Below are 6,399 nucleotides of genomic sequence, written 5' to 3' on the forward strand. Positions count from 1 at the left end.
TCAGCCAAAACCAGCACCTTGGCAAATGAGGAAAAAAAGGGCAAAGAAGCCAGAGAATTAACAGCTTAAACTGGACTTTATTGGGAAACCTGATATTATCAAGGATGAGGAAGATGACTGTGAAGAGAGGTACAGAGAGAGTGGGTTAAAACCAGAAAGAACGACTGAAGATGTGAATTCAGGGACTGGCGAATCGTGGTTAAAACAGAGGAAGAGAAGACCCATCCTAAAATTGGAAATGGCAGCTGGTGTAAAGAAAAATAAAGTTTTTGTAATGGCAGGAGGTGGGTTTTAGATTTGCTCTCTGTTTTTTGTTACTGTTGCCACTGTCATCCTTTACTATTAAAGATAACCCTTGTTTCATACCCCACCTCCACATTAACAGTGATTTCTGATGTTCTTTATCTTGTCACAATATTTTGATCTATGTGTAGGAATGAGTGAAAGTGTTTGGTCATCAGTGAGTGAAAACAAGGTTCAGTCAATGCCTCTGTCAACTTGCAGAACTAGAAGGTGTGAACAGAAATGTGTTAGTTGCCTACTGATGGATCTTCCACTCTTCCCCTACAGAGTATTCTACTTGAAATTTAGCACCTGGTATGCTAAAACTTTGTGGGAATCCAAAGAAGAAATCACTTTATTCTCAGGTAGCAAGAGGAAATGAATAATTTAAGGAAACATGATAAATGCATTCCCTTGTCTCAGGCTGTGGTTGGTGGATGGATTAGCTTCTCTCCCTTACTCACCTGACAAATTTTTTTGGGCACCCTAGATTATGGGACTGTTTTTCTCTGTTCCAGGCTGATTTGCTTTAGCAGGTCTAGTCTTGCATTTAAGCAGAACTTCCTATTCTGAAAAAACACTTCTCTTTCGCTGCCCTAACACTTCTTCAGGGGCTCTGGAAATCTGTCTGTCTTCTGGCTTGTCTTCTGTCTTCTCTTTCTTGTTATTTGCAACTCTCATCTTCACAAGCTCTTGGCAGAAAACACCCATAAAAATACTTTCCTTGCTCAGACAGCTTACTTACCATACTCATTATTTAGTCCCAACAGTCACACAGGTTAATAGCTATTCCTTGTTCTTCATCTGGCAAGGATGTAATAAAGCACAACACTGCATGTATGATGTGTGTTAATGTGATAGGATTTTTGTATGGTAGCAAATACTCTGGCTAAGCAAAGCTGTACCAGAAATGGCTATGGAACATGTCTTAAGCTTCTGCAGGCACAATGATCTTAATTTTAAAGTTTATCTAGAAGCTGATCTTGAAATAAAAACAAATTCCCACACCAGAGTTTCTAAAATCCAATTTCAGACGTGTATCTGGTTTTCACAAATTATTATTTTAAAATAAATCATATTAAACCAAACATAAGTGAACTCAACCTTCTCAATGAAATACCTTATAAAATGGAGTTACATTGCTCTTTCATTTCTTTTGGGACTTGGAAAGCTACCCTGGCTTAACACTGACCACATTTTTAAGTTGAAATCTCAGAATATATTTAGGTTCACTTTCTACATTGTACTTCTGGACTTGATTATAGGGATGGTAAAATGAATGCAAGTAGATAAAAACGTGTATCTTTCTCTTCATTTTTTATATTTATTAGTAGGATGTCATGCTACTTACTATGCCAATTTTCAAACAAATTTTTGTGTGGTTTTATAAGACACTTTGTGGTTTGTCTTGGATTTATAATTATGTGTCACTGTATACAGACACTTTTTAAGAGATAATATATAATGAACTCCTGTAACTGAATTTAGTGAATATGAAGTTCATTATATATATTATATGTATTATCCATATTGTCTTCTTATCACAACATTGAAGAAATAAAAACATCAGACCTAAACCTTTCGTCATATATGTCCAACTAGCTGATTAAATTCAGTTATAGAAAGCCATTATTTACAAATAAAAACCAACTGACTAGAACTGATGTTCTATGGGTTACCTTATAGCAAGATAAGATAGATCTACACGTATTTTCTAAGTAGTCCTCGATGACATATGCTCTGAGAAGACAGTGACTATATGATTAAATAAAAACATTTCATGTTTCTGGCAAGCGAATGCCTTTTTTTAAAAAAAACAAAACAAAAGAAGGTTCAAAAATGCAGCTTGAAGCTAGTGTGTCCTAAATTTTGGTCAATATTTTGTTTAATAGTGTTTCCTAAATATGTTGTATATCATAAAAATAAAATAATTCCAACTCTGTGGGAAAACATCGAAAATATTTATTTCAAAATAAACAGTTATGAATTTTTAAAGTTGTGTGCGTCCCCAACCAAATTTTCATGCATATTCTTTAGAAAGGCAACAAGAAAAAGATAACTACTTCATACTGCTCAATTGAAATTAATCACTATTGACTGCTGTATCGCTAACATTTCATCTTGAAGTGTTGTCTGAAAATACTCTTCACTGTTTTACAGGCCTAAGATCAATGTCTTGAGCATCACTAGTTAGATAATATAAACTTGTGAAGTGTTATAAATATAAAAAAAAAAAAAGACATTTGAAATCTGTAGTTTTGCATAAGGTGCTGCTGATTTTCCAGAATACTAGTGAGATGTTGCAAAGCTTTATATAAGAAATTTCTGGTATTAATAAAGCATCTTTTAATCTTTTCAGCTTTAAGCAGATTATATATTTATATCTTTGTTGACAAAGTGGTACTACTTTGACATTGTGCTATGTCATGACTGCTTTTTCTACATGTTTGTCCATGCCAGGCCTTGGTTTCATAACACGCAGAAGAATTACGAGGAGCATTACTATAAACTCCTAAGCCTTTTAACATACATTTGCAATGCCAGCATTATGGTAGTTTGCAATTCAGTGTATGCAGGTAGATAAACAGTTGCTAGGCTAGCTATGCTTTTTGATCAACGCCATTAATAATCATTAAATAAACATTCCCTCAAAATAGTGAAAGCATTTTTTTTACAAGAAAAGTTAGAAAACCTTTTTATCATTAACAGCTAGGGTATATAGACTTTTATGAAAGAATATTCCATACTGCATAAGTTGTATAACATATTTAGAATTTGCATCATTACTATACATCAACAAATCTTTTCAGTGAAAACAAAATATAGATGGGTGCTATGAGTTATTATTCACTAAAACACTGGGATACACTTTCTGTGGAAAAACTCCCACTTCACATTATAAGCAAGACTGTAAGTTTGATGAAAGAGAGGTAGTAATTTTAGGTGACAATTTTCAAAAGTCATTTATTAATAAAAACAAAGGTTGATCTGAAACTAGTAGCAAACATGAAGAGAATCCAGAGTATAATTTCAGTGGAACAGCAAATGAAATAAATTTTACAGAAAAAACTAAAAGGAGAAATGGATAATTATAAAAGATTTGCCTGTCAAAATGGAATAATGTATAGAATAGGATTTGACAGGGATCTGTCCTGGAGTCCAGTGTTCATTGTTTTCCCTAATCACTTGGCTAATGAAACAGAGAACATGCTTACTGTATTCGAAAACACCAAACTTGTTTTTTTTTCCCCCGCTTATGTTAAAGGACAAGATAAAAATAAAAAATGCTGTTAACAAATTGGAGAAGTGTTCTGGAAAAAAAAATGTACTTGAGCAAAGGTAAGTGCAAGATACTACTTTGAGACAAGGATGTGAACTGCCTAAGTACATGTTTGTTCAGAGAGGAGTCTGGGTTGTGTTCCATTTCACCAGCTCAGCAATTTCAAAGAAGAGGCAGATCAGGAAATATAAACAAGAGTATAGCTTGCAAGAACCAGAAACTGATCCTTTTGCTTAATTAAATTCATCTCAGAATTTGGTAATAAGATGCCACACTTTAAACACTTGCAGAATATCTGGAGAAAATCCAGACAGGACCAGAGCAAACGATCATAAGTCTAGGACCTATTTACTAGGAAGAACTGTGTTTAGCTTAGAAAGAGGAGATAAGGTATAGGGGTTAATAACGGTTTTCAAGCATGAAATGGTGCTGCTAAGTAGCAGAATATAGTCTTTTCTTCCTGTCCATTGCAGTTAGAACAGAGTAACAGACTTGTATCAAGGAAGATTTAGACTAGACAATCTGGAAAACTTCATAGTGTTAAGGAGAATGAAGCAACAGAATTGACATTTAAGAAAACTGTGGAGTCTCCAGTACTGGTGATCTTCATGTCACCAACATGCTTTCAACTGGTACCAGGTGGATGTCTGTGGAAACTGGCAGAGTTTTGATAAAGGACACCAAAGTGTAATTTATGATGTACCAAGGTAGTACATCCTTAGCTGCATGATGTTTATAGGTATAATAAGCTGGCTCATTTTCCTTGTTTGCTGGGGTCTCATATCGCTGTGTGATTGTGGAACAGACTGCTAGACTGTGCTGATAACTGAGCTTATAGGAAAGGAAAATACTTTATCTGTTTTAGAAGATAAAAATAATAGCTAAATCACATTATTTTTTAATGGAGGAATTCTGTTAATAATGTGTGTATTCAGGGAAGAAGGTAGACCAAAAAATATGTACTAGCAAAGCAGTCAGAAAAACTGGTTCACGGGTATGGTTAGACACACCACGTAACGAAACACTAGGAACACAGGGAAAATGTATTGAACACTATGCTATCATTGCCCAGGTGAATTTTTTCTTGTGCAACGAACAATGAAGGTATCCCGCACCCCTTTTTACACATCGAATCTTGATGTATTTTGTGATATAATATCAGAAAATAACACAAAATCTACAGAACCCTCCGTACAGTAGCTTATTTTGAATTTGGAAATGCCATGCTTCTAAGGGCTTCAGGTTTTGTGAGATATGAAAACAGAATTTGATTTATTAACTAACATTTCTCCGGCACATCAAGTCACCGACACCGTGTACACAAACCAATATTCAGTCTTTCTTCTTTCAGGCTCCAGCCAGAGGGCAGCAGTGTACTGTGCAACTTTCCTCTGGGATCTCAAGCCCTCATGCTGTGCTGAAAAATGCCACATTAAAATATACCTATATATTTTATATATGTGCTTACAATAATTTAAAAAAGGGTAGTATGACAGCTGAAAGCTAATGCATATCTTTGTTATTTGTTTAGTTAAGCTTAGTTAACTGTTGAATTTGCATAGCCTTTTCAGTAAAGGCTGCATTATAGGACTCAAAATATTATTTTCATTCTTAATAACATTATATAAATCTTAATCTAGTAAAAGCATACACCTTTTACTAGATTTCTCATATTTGTGTGAGAGAGTGTGTGTGTATATATCATCTTTATAAATTCTTTAACAACATTGCAACAAAATACAAGTCATTGAATGACAGTATTCATTATTTGTAATTGAAAACTGGAACTGGAAGTTCTTTCATACTTCCATCTTATTGAAATGCTTTGGGAAGCCTACTTGCTTCTAAGGACTGCCATTTTACCTATACTGATTCCCTTCCTTTGCAACTCATTTTTTCCTGTCTGCTGTAGGAAAATCATAAATACATAGTACAAAAATGCACTCTAGACACACCTATTCCAACCAGTTTTCTATTCCTGAGCAGAAACCTAACCCTACCCAGAATTTTTGGGTAAATTGTTGGGATTTAGCTACACAGTCTAGATATCGATCAGCACATGGAATAGACATTTTTAAGTGGTTTTGACTACATTTATGTATATGGCTTTGCTTTACGAGTCTGTTTTCCCACCTCACGTTTTTCACATATTAAAACTCTTCACAAAGTTGCAGTGTGCAAGCCTTAACAATCCCCTTCCTCCAACACTTTTGTTGCAATATCTTCACGATTTTTTTAAAGTAAAGAGCGCAAATATGTTCAAAATTCTTTAAATGCTTCAAACAAAAATTGATCCTGCAAGGTTGTTGCAAAGCATTAATTTACCTGGTCTGAAACTCTGCTGTTTTGAAGCATTTTTATACACCGTCTGTGGAAAACAGACAAATGTGGTCCCAGGATATGGAAGTACAGGAAATAAAGAGGAGAGGAACTATTTACAATTTCACTAAACGCGTATGTTAGACTTGAGCAGGGGGAGAGAGATGTGAAGAGGGTTGAGCAGGTGAGAGTCCTCTGTGCAAGCTCTAATTCATCAACTGAGAAAAACCCAGAAAGGCAGTGGTCAGGAGACCAGCTCCTGGATGAAGAATGATTGGTTGAAGGTGAGAAACCACTTCGATGAGTTTGCAACTACTGAGCAATTTTCTTTGATTGAAGGTATGCAACAACAATTGTTCAATTTAATCCTTAATTTAAGAGTGCTTTTTGATTTCTTTGTTGACACTAAGCTCTCATCATAACAACATCCACAAATAGTGCTTTCTACCATCTCACACTGGCTATGATATTCCATCCTGGTAAATGTTATGTCCTTAGTTTTTCACTGCTTTTTTTCA

Source organism: Pygoscelis adeliae, unplaced genomic scaffold, assembly GCF_000699105.1.
Source record: "Pygoscelis adeliae isolate BGI_AS28 unplaced genomic scaffold, ASM69910v1 Scaffold57, whole genome shotgun sequence".
Lineage (NCBI taxonomy): Eukaryota > Metazoa > Chordata > Aves > Sphenisciformes > Spheniscidae > Pygoscelis > Pygoscelis adeliae.